This window comes from Ranitomeya variabilis, chromosome 1, assembly GCF_051348905.1.
Source record: "Ranitomeya variabilis isolate aRanVar5 chromosome 1, aRanVar5.hap1, whole genome shotgun sequence".
In the NCBI taxonomy this organism is placed as follows: domain Eukaryota; kingdom Metazoa; phylum Chordata; class Amphibia; order Anura; family Dendrobatidae; genus Ranitomeya; species Ranitomeya variabilis.
Genome location: NC_135232.1, coordinates 270,428,615 through 270,443,889, shown reverse-complemented (window position 1 = coordinate 270,443,889; position 15,275 = coordinate 270,428,615).

The window sequence follows — 15,275 nt, the reverse complement described above, 5'->3', positions numbered from 1 at the left end:
CTTAGTAATGGAGAGGCTTCTATAAGACACCTATCCATTACTAATCCTTTAGTTGTATTGTAAACAAACACACAGCCATAATAAAGTCCTTTACTTGAAAGAATGACACAGACTCCTTTAATGATTCTAAATTAAACCATACTCACGTCATCGCCCATTCCATTGAAGCCATCGTCTCCTGTAATAAAACAAAAATAAAAAGGAAACATATTCCTGACCTGTCTGTCGTTCTGTCCCACACTGTAATCCATGTCTGGGGATAAACAGTTTTCAACCTGGATGGTGCCAAGATGTGACCTTCCAAGCTGAGAACCACAGGGAGAATGAGATGCTGGGAGCAGTTACTAGCAGTGACGTCATCAATGTTACCGCCAGTCACCAAGGCTGCGTTCTCAGCCTGGCCTTATAATAAAAAGAACAAAAGAAACTACAAAATGATGTGCACACTCAAGATAAAATAAATATGCAAAAAAAAAATGTTATTGGCAAACAAGAAACATACATTTAAAAATAAGAAAAAAAACAATGATAGGTCCAATCACTCACGAGTCACGACAATATGGTGTACTGTTATGGACCTGGTGGTTAGGAGCACCTGGAATGACCTGATGGTTAAACTATCACACAGGACAAGCTCTGGGAAGTGGGAGCTCTGCTGACCGCAAGCCTAATCCTATCACACACACACTAGAAATAGCCGTGGAGCGTACCTAACTCTGCCTAGACGCCTCTTCACAGCCTAAGAGCTAACTACCCCTAAAGATAGGAAATAAAGCCTACCTTGCCTCAGAGAAATTTCCCCAAAGGAAAAGGCAGCCCCCCACAAATATTGACTGTGAGTTAAGATGAAAGTCACAAACATAAGAATGAAACAGGTTTCAGCAAAGGAGGCCAGACTTCACTAAACAGACTGAGGATAGAAAAGGTATCTTTGCGGTCAGCACAAAACACTACAAAAAGCCACGCAGAGTGTGCAAAAAGACCCCCGCACCGACTCACGGTGCGGAGGTGCCACTCTGCCTCCCAGAGCTTCCAGCTAGCAAGGCAATATCATGATAGCAAGCTGGACAAGAAAACAAAGATATTAAATAAACTAGCAGGGACTTAGCTTCTGCTGGAGTAGACAGGTCCTCAGAAAGATCCAAGAGAGATCTGAACCAGTACTAGAACATTGACAGCTGGCATCAAGTAACGATCTGAGTGGAGTTAAATAGAGCAGCCAGCCTAGGACCAAACGAGGTCAGCTGAGGAAGGAACCTGAGAACCAGCAGCTCCACTCACAGCCACCAGAGGGAGTCCATGGGCAGAACTCGCCAAAGTACCATTCATGACCACAGGAGGGAGTTCGAGAACAGAATTCACAACAGTACCCCCCCTTGAAGAGGGGTCACCGAACCCTCACCAGAGCCCCCAGGCCAATCAGGACGAGCCAAATGAAAGGCACGAACCAGATCGGCCGCATGAACATCAGAGGCAACAACCCAGGAATTATCTTCCTGACCATAACCCTTCCACTTGACCAGGTACTGAAGTTTCCGTCTCGAAATACGAGAATCTAAAATCTTCTCCACCACATACTCCAACTCCCCCTCAACCAACACCGGGGCAGGAGGGTCAACGGAGGGAACCATAGGCGCCACATATCTCCGCAACAACGACCTATGGAACACATTATGGATGGCAAAAGAAGCTGGAAGGGCCAAACGAAATGACACAGGATTGAGAATTTCAGAAATCTTATAAGGACCAGTGAAATGAGGCTTAAACTTAGGAGAAGAAACCTTCATAGGAACATAACGAGACGACAACCAAACCAAATCTCCAACCCGAAGTTGGGGACCAACACAGCGACGGTGGTTAGCGAAACGTTGAGCCTTCTCCTGGGACAATGTCAAATTGTCCACTACGTGAGTCCAAATTTGCTGTAACCTGTCCACCACAGAATCTACACCAGGACAGTCAGAAGGCTCAACCTGCCCTGAAGAAAAACGAGGATGGAAACCAGAATTACAGAAAAAAGGCGAAACCAAAGTAACCGAGCTGGCCCGATTATTAAGGGCGAACTCAGCCAAAGGCAAAAAGGACACCCAATCATCCTGATCAGCAGAAACAAAGCATCTCAGATATGTTTCCAAAGTCTGATTGGTTCGTTCGGTTTGTCCATTTGTCTGAGGATGGAAAGCCGAAGAGAAAGACAAATCAATGCCCATCTTAGCACAAAAGGACCGCCAAAACCTTGAAACAAACTGGGAACCTCTGTCCGACACGATGTTCTCCGGAATGCCATGCAAACGAACCACATGCTGGAAAAATAATGGAACCAAATCAGAGGAGGAAGGCAATTTAGGCAAGGGTACCAAATGGACCATCTTAGAGAAGCGATCACAAACCACCCAGATGACCGACATCCTTTGAGAGACAGGGAGATCTGAAATAAAATCCATGGAAATATGCGTCCAGGGCCTTTTCGGGACCGGCAAGGGCAAAAGCAACCCACTGGCACGAGAACAGCAGGGCTTAGCCCGAGCACAAGTCCCACAGGACTGCACAAAAGAACGCACATCCCGTGACAAGGAAGGCCACCAAAAGGATCTAGCCACCAAATCTCTGGTACCAAAGATTCCAGGATGACCAGCCAACACCGAACAATGAACCTCAGAGATAACTCTACTAGTCCATCTATCAGGGACAAACAGTTTCTCCGCTGGACAACGGTCAGGTCTATCAGCCTGAAACTCCTGCAGCACCCGCCGCAAATCAGGAGAGATGGCAGACAAAATTACCCCCTCTTCGAGAATACCAACCGGCTCAGGAACTCCCGGAGAATCAGGCACGAAACTCCTTGAAAGGGCATCAGCCTTCACATTCTTAGAACCCGGAAGGTATGAAACCACAAAATCGAAGCGGGAGAAAAACAGCGACCATCGAGCCTGTCTAGGATTCAACCGCTTGGCAGACTCGAGATAAGTCAGATTCTTGTGATCCGTTAAGACCACCACGCGATGCTTGGCTCCTTCAAGCCAATGTCGCCACTCCTCAAATGCCCACTTCATAGCCAACAATTCTCGATTGCCCACATCATAATTGCGCTCAGCAGGCGAAAACTTTCTAGAAAAGAAAGCACATGGTTTCATCACCGAGCCATCAGAACTTCTTTGAGACAAAACAGCCCCTGCTCCAATCTCAGAAGCATCAACCTCGACCTGAAACGGGAGCGAAACATCTGGCTGACACAACACAGAGGTAGAAGAAAAACGACGCTTCAACTCCTGAAAAGCCTCAACGGCCGCAGAGGACCAATTAACCACATCAGCACCTTTCTTGGTCAAATCAGTCAATGGTTTAACAACACTAGAAAAATTAGCGATGAAGCGACGGTAAAAATTAGCAAAGCCCAGGAATTTCTGAAGGCTCTTCACAGAAGTAGGCTGAGTCCAATCATAAATGGCCTGAACTTTAACAGGGTCCATCTCGATAGTAGAAGGGGAAAAAATGAAGCCCAAAAATGAAACCTTCTGAACTCCAAAGAGACATTTAGACCCCTTCACAAACAAGGAATTAGCACGAAGGACCTGGAACACCATTCTGACCTGCTTCACATGAGACTCCCAATCATCCGAAAAGACCAAAATATCATTCAAATATACAATCATGAATCTATCCAGGTACTTTCGGAAGATGTCATGCATGAAGGACTGAAACACAGATGGAGCATTAGAAAGCCCGAATGGCATCACCAGGTACTCAAAATGGCCCTCGGGCGTATTAAATGCTGTTTTCCATTCATCGCCCTGCTTAATATGCACAAGATTATACGCGCCTCGAAGATCTATCTTGGTGAACCAACTAGCCCCCTTAATCCGAGCAAACAAATCAGACAGTAGCGGCAAAGGGTACTGAAATTTGACCGTGATTTTATTAAGAAGGCGGTAATCTATACAAGGTCTCAGAGAACCATCCTTCTTGGCCACAAAAAAGAACCCTGCTCCCAACGGTGATGACGACGGGCGAATATGCCCTTTCTCCAAGGACTCCTTTATATAACTCCGCATAGCGGCATGCTCTGGCACAGACAAATTGAACAGTCGGCCCTTAGGAAACTTACTACCAGGAATCAAATTAATAGCACAATCACAATCCCTATGAGGAGGTAGGGCACTGGATTTGGGCTCATCAAATACATCCCGGTAATCCGACAAAAACTCAGGAACTTCAGAAGGAGTGGAAGACGAAATTGACAACAATGGAACATCTCCATGTACCCCTTGACAACCCCAACTGGACACAGACATTGATTTCCAATCCAATACTGGATTATGGACCTGTAGCCATGGCAAACCCAAAACGACCACATCATGCAGATTATGCAACACCAAAAAGCGAATATCCTCCTGATGTGCAGGAGCCATGCACATGGTCAATTGAGTCCAGTACTGAGGCTTATTCTTGGCCAAAGGCGTAGCATCAATTCCTCTCAATGGAATAGGATACTGCAAGGGCTCCAAGAAAAAAACCACAGCGCCTGGCAAACTCCAAGTCCATCAAATTCAGGGCAGCGCCTGAATCCACAAATGCCATAACAGAATAGGATGACAAAGAGCAAATCAGAGTAATGGACAAAAGAAATTTAGGCTGTACCGTACCAATGGTGGCAGACCTAGCGAACCGCTTAGTGCGCTTAGGACAATCAGAGATAGCATGAGTGGAGTCACCACAGTAAAAACACAGCCCATTCTGACGTCTGTGTTCTTGCCGTTCAGCTCTGGTCAAAGTCCTATCACATTGCATAGGCTCAGACCTCTGCTCAGAAGATACCGCCAAATGGTGCACAGCTTTGCGCTCACGCAAGCGTCGATCGATCTGAATGGCCAAGGACATAGACTCATTCAAACCAGCAGGCGTGGGAAATCCCACCATAACATCCTTAAGGGCTTCAGAAAGACCCTTTCTGAAAATTGCCGCCAGGGCACATTCATTCCACTGAGTAAGCACAGACCACTTTCTAAACTTCTGACAATATACCTCCGTTTCATCCTGACCCTGACACAAAGCCAGCAAGATTTTCTCTGCCTGATCCACTGAATTCGGTTCATCATAAAGCAATCCAAGCGCCAGAAAAAACGCATCCACATTACGCAATGCAGGATCTCCTGGCGCAAGGGAAAATGCCCAGTCTTGAGGGTCGCTGTTGTGAATTTGGATTTTGGGCTCCCCCGGTGGCTACTGGTGGAATTGAACTGGTGTCTTCATCTTCTCTGTTCACCTGTTCCCATCAAGATGTGGGAGTCGCTATATAACCTTGCTGCTCTGTTAGTTGCTTACCGGTCAACAATGTTATCAGAAGCCTCTCTGTGCTTGTTCCTGCTCCTAGACAACTACTAGATAAGTTGGACTCTTGTCCATGTTTGTTTTTGCATTTTGTTCCAGTTCACAGCTGTAGTTTCGTTACTGTGTCTGGAAAGCTCTTGTGAACGGGAATTGCCACTCTGGTGTTATGAGTTAATGCCAGAGTTTTAAAGTAATTTCTGGATGGTGTTTTTTGATAGGGTTTTCAGCTGACCATGAAAGTGTCCTTTCTGTCTTCTGCTATGTAGTAAGTGGACCTCAAATTTGCTAAACCTATTTTCATACTACGTTTGTGATTTCATCTTAACTCACCGCCAATACATGTGGGGGGCCTCTGTCTCCTTTCGGGGTATTTCTCTAGAGGTGAGCTAGGACTAATATTTTCCTCTGCTAGCTTTATTTAGTCCTCCGGCTGGGCTGGGCATCTAGAATCAACGTAGGCATGCTACCCGGCCACTGCTAGTTGTGCGTTAGGTTTAGTTCATGGTCAGCTCAGTTCCCATCTTCCAAGAGCTAGTTCCTATATATGCTTATGCTATGTTCTCTTGCCATTGAGATCATGACAGTTTGACCGGCCGACAAAGTGTTAATTGTTTGGGCTGAAGCAGGAGAAAAAGAAGTGTTGAAGGGAAATTTTTTTTTTTTTCCCCTCAGAGTTTTGCTGCCTAGCCCTTAATTGCTGTCTAGCTGCTTCTTACCTCCTCTTAACCCTTGAATGGCTCTGTGTCCACCTGTTTGTAATGGATCTTCAGAGTGTAACTGCAGGTTTGAATAATCTCGCCACGAAGGTACAAAATTTGCAAGATTTTGTTTGTCATGCACCTGTATCTGAGCCGAGAATTCCTTTGCCGGAATTTTTCTCGGGGAATAGATCCGGGTTTCAGAATTTTCGAAATAATTGCAAATTATTTTTGTCTCTGAAATCTCGCTCTGCCGGAGACCCTGCACAGCAGGTCAGGATTGTGATTTCCTTGCTCCGGGGCGACCCTCAAGACTGGGCTTTTTCATTGACACCAGGGGATCCTGCGTTGCTCAATGTGGATGCGTTTTTTCTGGCCTTGGGGTTGCTTTATGACGAACCTCATTTGGAGCTTCAGGCAGAAAAAACTTTGATGTCCCTATCTCAGGGGCAAGATGAAGCGGAAATTTACTGCCAAAGATTCCGTAAATGGTCTGTGCTTACTCAGTGGAATGAGTGCGCCCTGGCGGCGACTTTCAGAGAGGGTCTCTCTGATGCCATTAAGGATGTTATGGTGGGGTTCCCTGTGCCTGCGGGTCTGAATGAGTCCATGACAATGGCTATTCAGATCGATAGGCGTTTGCGGGAGCACAAACCAGTGCACCATCTGGCGGTGTCCACTGAGAAGTCGCCAGAGAGTATGCAGTGTGATAGAATTCTGTCCCGAAGCGAGCGGCAGAATTTTAGACGGAAAAATGGGTTGTGTTTCTATTGTGGTGATTCTACTCATGTTATATCAGCATGCTCTAAGCGCACTAAAAAGCTTGGTAAATCTGTTTCCATTTGCACCTTACCGTCTAAATTTATTCTATCTGTGACCCTGATTTGCTCTTTGTCATCTATTACCACGGACGCCTATGTCGACTCTGGCGCCGCTTTGAGTCTTATGGATTGGTCCTTTGCCAAACGCTGTGGGTATGATTTAGAGCCTTTGGAGACTCCTATTCCTCTGAAGGGGATTGACTCCACCTCATTGGCTAATAATAAACCACAATACTGGACACAAGTAACTATGCGTATTAATCCGGATCACCAGGAGATTATTCGCTTTCTGGTGCTGTATAATCTACATGATGATTTGGTGCTAGGATTGCCTTGGCTGCAATCTCACAACCCAGTCCTCGACTGGAGAGCTATGTCTGTGTTGAGCTGGGGATGTAAGGGGGCTCATGGGGATGTACCTGTGGTTTCCATTTCATCATCCATTCCCTCTGAAATTCCTGAGTTCCTGTCTGACTATCGTGACGTCTTTGAAGAATCCAAGCTTGGTTCGTTACCTCCGCACCGAGAGTGCGATTGTGCCATAGATTTAATCCCGGGTAGTAAATACCCAAAGGGTCGTTTATTTAATCTGTCTGTGCCTGAACATGCTGCTATGCGAGAATATATAAAGGAGTCCTTGGAAAAGGGACATATTCGTCCATCGTCATCTCCCTTAGGAGCCGGTTTTTTCTTTGTGTCAAAAAAAGACGGCTCTTTGAGACCATGTATTGATTATCGGCTTTTGAATAAAATCACTGTTAAATATCAATACCCATTGCCGTTGCTGACTGATTTGTTTGCTCGCATAAAGGGGGCCAAGTGGTTCTCTAAGATTGACCTTCGTGGGGCGTATAATTTGGTGCGAATCAGGCAGGGGGATGAGTGGAAAACCGCATTTAATACGCCCGAGGGCCACTTTGAGTATTTAGTGATGCCTTTTGGTCTTTCTAATGCTCCGTCAGTTTTCCAGTCCTTTATGCATGATATTTTTCGCGATTGTTTGGATAAATTTATGATTGTGTATCTGGATGATATTCTGATTTTTTCGGATGACTAGGACTCTCATGTCCAGCAAGTCAGGAGGGTTTTTCAGGTTTTGCGGTCTAATTCTTTGTGTGTGAAGGGTTCTAAGTGTGTTTTTGGGGTACAGAGGATTTCCTTTTTGGGATATATTTTTTCCCCCTCTTCCATTGAAATGGATCCTGTCAAGGTTCAAGCTATTTGTGATTGGACGCAGCCTTCTTCTCTTAAGAGTCTTCAGAAATTTTTGGGCTTTGCTAACTTTTATCGTCGATTTATTGCTGGTTTTTCGGATATTGCTAAGCCATTGACCGATTTGACTAAGAAGGGTGCTGATGTTGCTGATTGGTCCCCTGATGCTGTGGAGGCCTTTCGGGAGCTTAAGCGCCGTTTTTCCTCTGCCCCTGTGTTGCGTCAGCCTGATGTTGCTCTACCTTTTCAGGTTGAGGTCGACGCTTCTGAGATCGGAGCTGGGGCAGTGTTGTCGCAGAAAAGTTCTGACTGCTCCGTGATGAGGCCTTGTGCCTTCTTTTCCCGTAAATTTTCGCCCGCTGAGCGGAATTATGATGTTGGGAATCGGGAGCTTTTGGCCATGAAGTGGGCTTTTGAGGAGTGGCGCCATTGGCTTGAGGGGGCCAGACATCAGGTGGTGGTATTGACTGACCACAAAAATTTGATTTATCTTGAGACCGCCAGGCGCCTGAATCCTAGACAGGCGCGCTGGTCATTATTTTTCTCTCGGTTTAATTTTGTGGTGTCATACCTACCGGGTTCTAAGAATGTTAAGGCGGATGCCCTTTCTAGGAGTTTTGAGCCTGACTCGCCTGGTAACTCTGAGCCCACAGGTATCCTTAAGGATGGAGTGGTATTGTCAGCCGTTTCTCCAGACCTGCGGCGGGCCTTGCAGGAGTTTCAGGTGGAGAGACCTGATCATTGCCCACCTGATAAACTGTTTGTTCCTGATGATTGGACCAGTAGAGTCATCTCTGAGGTTCATTCTTCTGCGTTAGCAGGTCATCCTGGCATTTTTGGTACCAGGGATTTGGTGGCAAGGTCCTTCTGGTGGCCTTCCCTGTCACGAGATGTGCGAGGCTTTGTGCAGTCTTGTGACGTTTGTGCTCGGGCCAAGCCTTGTTGTTCTCGGGCTAGTGGATTATTGTTGCCCTTGCCTATTCCTAAGAGGCCTTGGACGCACATCTCGATGGATTTTATTTCAGATCTGCCTGTTTCTCAGAAGATGTCTGTCATCTGGGTGGTGTGTGACCGTTTTTCTAAGATGGTCCATTTGGTTCCTCTGCCCAAGTTACCTTCTTCTTCCGAGTTGGTTCCTCTGTTTTTTCAAAATGTTGTTCGTTTGCATGGTATTCCTGAGAATATCGTTTCTGACAGAGGGACCCAATTCGTGTCTAGATTTTGGCGGGCATTCTGTGCTAGGATGGGCATAGATTTATCTTTTTCGTCCGCTTTCCATCCTCAGACGAATGGCCAGACCGAGCGGATTAATCAGACCCTGGAGACATATCTGAGGTGTTTTGTGTCTGCTGACCAGGATGATTGGGTTGCTTTTTTGCCATTGGCGGAGTTCGCTCTCAATAATCGGGCCAGCTCTGCCACTTTGGTGTCCCCGTTTTTCTGTAATTCGGGGTTTCATCCTCGATTTTCCTCTGGTCAGGTGGAATCTTCGGATTGTCCTGGAGTGGATGCTGTGGTGGAGAGATTGCATCAGATCTGGGGGCAGGTGGTGGACAATTTGAGGTTGTCCCAGGAGAAGACTCAGCTTTTTGCCAACCGCCACCGTCGTGTTGGTCCTCGGCTTTCTGTTGGGGATTTGGTGTGGTTGTCTTCTCGTTTTGTCCCTATGAGGGTCTCTTCTCCTAAGTTTAAGCCTCGGTTTATCGGCCCGTATAAGATATTGGAGATTCTTAACCCTGTTTCCTTCCGTTTGGACCTCCCTGCATCCTTTTCTATTCATAACGTTTTTCATCGGTCATTATTGCGCAGGTATGAGGTACCGGTTGTGCCTTCCGTTGAGCCTCCTGCTCCGGTGTTGGTTGAGGGTGAGTTGGAGTACGTTGTGGAGAAAATCTTGGACTCTCGTGTTTCCAGACGGAGACTCCAGTATCTGGTCAAGTGGAAGGGATACGGCCAGGAGGATAATTCTTGGGTGAATGCATCTGATGTTCATGCCTCCGATCTGGTTCGTGCCTTTCATAGGGCCCATCCTGATCGCCCTGGTGGTTCTGGTGAGGGTTCGGTGCCCCCTCCTTGAGGGGGGGGTACTGTTGTGAATTTGGATTTTGGGCTCCCCCGGTGGCTACTGGTGGAATTGAACTGGTGTCTTCATCTTCTCTGTTCACCTGTTCCCATCAAGATGTGGGAGTCGCTATATAACCTTGCTGCTCTGTTAGTTGCTTGCCGGTCAACAATGTTATCAGAAGCCTCTCTGTGCTTGTTCCTGCTCCTAGACAACTACTAGATAAGTTGGACTCTTGTCCATGTTTGTTTTTGCATTTTGTTCCAGTTCACAGCTGTAGTTTCGTTACTGTGTCTGGAAAGCTCTTGTGAACGGGAATTGCCACTCTGGTGTTATGAGTTAATGCCAGAGTTTTAAAGTAATTTCTGGATGGTGTTTTTTGATAGGGTTTTCAGCTGACCATGAAAGTGTCCTTTCTGTCTTCTGCTATGTAGTAAGTGGACCTCAAATTTGCTAAACCTATTTTCATACTACGTTTGTGATTTCATCTTAACTCACCGCCAATACATGTGGGGGGCCTCTGTCTCCTTTCGGGGTATTTCTCTAGAGGTGAGCTAGGACTAATATTTTCCTCTGCTAGCTTTATTTAGTCCTCCGGCTGGGCTGGGCATCTAGAATCAACGTAGGCATGCTACCCGGCCACTGCTAGTTGTGCGTTAGGTTTAGTTCATGGTCAGCTCAGTTCCCATCTTCCAAGAGCTAGTTCCTATATATGCTTATGCTATGTTCTCTTGCCATTGAGATCATGACAGGTCGCCACGTAACAAAGAAATAATGATTTTTACTTGCTGAATGGGGTCACCAGAGGAGCGGGGTTTCAAAGCAAGAAACAGTCTACAATTATTTTTGAAATTCAGGAACTTAGATCTATCCCCAGAAAAGAAATCAGGAATTGGAATTCTAGGCTCTAACATCGGATTCTGAACTACATAATCTTGAATGCTTTGTACCCTAGCAGTGAGTTGATCCATACAAGAGGACAGACCTTGAATGTCCATATCTACACCTGTGTCCTGAACCACCCAGAGATTAAGGGGAAAAGAAAGACAAAACACACTGCAGAAAAAAAAATGGTCTCAGAACTTCTCTTATCCCTCTATTGAGATGCATTAACACTTTATGGGCCAGCTGTACTGTTATGGACCTGGTGGTTAGGAGCACCCGGAATGACCTGATGGTTAAACTATCACACAGGACAAGCTCTGGGAAGTGGGAGCTCTGCTGACTGCAAGCCTAATCCTATCACACACACACTAGAAATAGCCGTGGAGCGTACCTAACTCTGCCTAGACGCCTCTTCACAGCCTAAGAGCTAACTACCCCTAAAGATAGGAAATAAAGCCTACCTTGCCTCAGAGAAATTTCCCCAAAGGAAAAGGCAGCCCCCCACAAATATTGACTGTGAGTTAAGATGAAAGTCACAAACATAAGAATGAAACAGGTTTCAGCAAAGGAGGCCAGACTTCACTAAACAGACTGAGGATAGAAAAGGTATCTTTGCTGTCAGCACAAAACACTACAAAAAGCCACGCAGAGTGTGCAAAAAGACCCCCGCACCGACTCACGGTGCGGAGGTGCCACTCTGCCTCCCAGAGCTTCCAGCTAGCAAGGCAATATCATGATAGCAAGCTGGACAAGAAAACAAAGATATTAAATAAACTAGCAGGGACTTAGCTTCTGCTGGAGTAGACAGGTCCTCAGAAAGATCCAAGAGAGATCTGAACCAGTACTAGAACATTGACAGCTGGCATCAAGTAACGATCTGAGTGGAGTTAAATAGAGCAGCCAGCCTAGGACCAAACGAGGTCAGCTGAGGAAGGAACCTCAGAACCAGCAGCTCCACTCACAGCCACCAGAGGGAGTCCATGGGCAGAACTCGCCGAAGTACCATTCATGACCACAGGAGGGAGTTCGAGAACAGAATTCACAACAGTGTACCAAATCAATGATAAATAACACAGTCAGGGTTGGTATATGCAGCCTCCCAAATGCTGGGGACACTGCTGCAGTGCATACCCTATAATAAATGCGGATTGGAAGAAGATCCAAAGATATGCCCTGAAACCTATAAATGTATACAGAAACCAACGAGGTCAGAACTCTCCTACTCAATACAAACCAGACAACAAAATAAAAACAAAATCAAAACAAAGGGTAGAATCTGCTGGAGGAAGGACATGTCACTTGCCCCCCACAATAACGAAAGCACAATAGCTGATGATATAGTAACTCCTGGAATATGTTGTACTCAGTAGCTATAGATTGCATGCATAGATGTGGTGCAAAAGGGGGGGCGGTTAATACACAGGAGAAAAAAAATCCTTGCCCAAAAAGAGCATCGCTGATCAACGGCTCAGTGACTGCAGGACGCACAAACGGAGGTGTTGCAAAGGGCGGGGGGAAGGAAATGGACAGGGGAAAAAATTTGTGGCCAAAAGCTAGCACCAACACTGATCACTGATGTGCATGATGCACCAAAAAACTGCCAATCGACAAGCGATCAAGTACTGATCAGCGCTCTGCGGCATTAGGGGGGTGGGGAAGGGACTAGGAAGAGTGCGAGAAGGGGAAAAAGAGTGGAGGTAATGGTAAGTGGGATGGATTAGGAAAAATCAGGGGACAGGAACAGATTGGGAATGGATCAGGAATGTCTTCTGTCTTCTTTCAGCAACAGCAGCAGCAGCAGTTATGGCACAGGCTTCAAAAAGTCTGTGTATACCAATATTAAAAGACTGACCGTCACTTCCTAAACAGAAAACAGGTGTGTACAGGTGCTAACTAAGAGTAGCCATCTCTATATAAAACAAACAAATAAAATAGCACTCTGTAGCACTATACCATGCAAACATGACATTTAAATTGCATTACTGCCCTAGAAATGTAGAAAAATTGAGTATACTTAGCGCATAAATTGGCCAATTAATGTGTACCGAGCAGCTGTGATATGGCGATTCTCGTTGCTGGGAACCTGCCTAATGTGAATTCTCTCTTAGACTAAAGTTTCCCACAGTTATATGGGAAGGTAGGATACCGCTGTAATTAAAAATGCCTGAGGCTGAGGGGTGGAGTACTCAGAGAGCCTATGTATAGAAATATCAAAAGACTTACTAAGAGTAGACATCTACATATACAGTTGAAAACATAAGTTTGCATACACTATATATGATGTACAATAACAAATTATATTGTGGTACCGTGTTAGCCAGAAAAATCGATGTGAATACTTTTCTGCCCAATGATGATAAAAGTATTCTAGGAGTGATACCTTTATTGGCTAACCAGAAAATAATATGTTTGCAAGCTTCCAGAGCACAGAGGCTCCTTCTTCAGGCAAGATTACAAATAGATAGAAGAAAAGAGCACAACATTTAAATGATACTACAGTAGGACATTTGTTCAGGGGGGTGGGAGGTGTGATAAGCCAAGGAAATCAAATTAGGCATTTTCTTACAAATGGAGAGGCGGTGGGAATAATGTTCTTAGTTATCTGGAGTCCGTCTGGTGGAGGTGTGAATGGTATCCATGTAGTGACTCATAAATCCAGGTGTTAAATTGAGTCCTAATGTTAAAGAATTGAACATCTTTATCAGTTTGAATTCCCAAATTTTTCTTTGCCTGTCATCCTTAAAGTGACCTTTTAGTATTAAGACTAAAATCTGTCATACTGTGTCCAGGTCCAGAGAAATGTTTTCCCACAGGCATGTCCATTTCATTCCTGATTGTGTGTCTGTGTAGATTCACCCTAGTTATTATTATTATTATTTATTTATATAGCACCATTAGTTCCATGGTGCTGTACATGAGCAAGGGGTTACATACAGGGTTATAGATCTCGTTTACAGTAAACAGATTTACAGTGACGGACTGGAACAGAGGGGAGAGGACCCTGTCCTTGCGGACTTACATTCTATGGGATAGGGAAGAGACAGAAGGTAGGGGTGAGGCGGCGGCTTTGGCGGTGGTGAGGCGGCAGCTCTGGCGGTGGTGAGGCGGCGATCTGGTGGTGGTGAGGCAGTGGCTCTGGCGGTTGTGAGGTGGCGGCTCTGGCGGTAGTGAGGCGGCGGCTCTGGCGGTGGTGAGTTGGCGGCTCTGGCAGTGGTGAGGCGGCGGCTCGGTTATTGTAGGCTGTAGGATTTCCTGAAGAGATGGGTTTTCAGGTTCCAAAACAAAAGAAAGTCAAAACCGCACCCTTTTATATAAAGATTGAAGGTCTCAGTGGACACAAGGGTGCACGTCCCTGCTTGATAAAGGTCTGTTGACCGAAACGTCGCTACAGGAGGCAGAATAAATGTAAGCTCCTATTTTTTCACCATCCATTGTGGTGCTGTCTCTTTGTTTTTTTGTGGTCTGGGTTTTCAGGTTCCGTCTGAAGGATCCAAGGGTGGTGGATAATCGGATGTGTTGAGGCATGGAATTCCAGAGGATGGGGTATATTCGGGAGAAATCTTGGAGGCGGTTGTGTGAGGAACGAATAAGTGTGGAGGAGAGTAGGATATCTTGGGAGGATCGAAGATTACGTGAGGGAAGATATTGGGAGATTAGTTAAGAGATATAGGGAGGGGACAGGTTGTGGATGGCTTTGTAGATCAGTGTTAGTAGTTTGAACTGGATTCGTTGGGGAATTGGGAGCCAGTGGAGGGATTTGCAGAGGGGAGAAGCAGGGGAGTAGCGAGGAGAGAGGTGGATTAGCCGGGCAGCAGAGTTGAGGTCAGACTGGAGTGGTGCAAGAGAGTTAGCTGGGAGGCCACAGAGGAGGGTGTTGCAGTTATCGAGGCGGGGGATGATGAGAGCATGCACAAGAGTTTTGGTAGATTGTGGGCTGAGTCTTTGCATGGTTTCCCCAGTATAGATACTTCCAGGGCACCTTGTACATTATATCATGTACACCACGTTGGAGGATGTACATGAAAAGGAGCCCGTGACCTTATAGTCCTGATTTGTGTTTGGTACGCAGACTATATTTGTTGGTCATATGTGGGTACAAGTTTTGCATTTTTTATTGTTACAAGGGAATGTGCCCGTCACTGATGGTGATGAGAGGACACTTCTGACCAGGAGATTCCTTAAGTTAGGGGGCTGTTTATAGGAGAGAAGTGGTAGTTCTGGGAATATGTCTTTCAATTTGTGGTCTCTGTGGAATAAGGGTTGGAGATC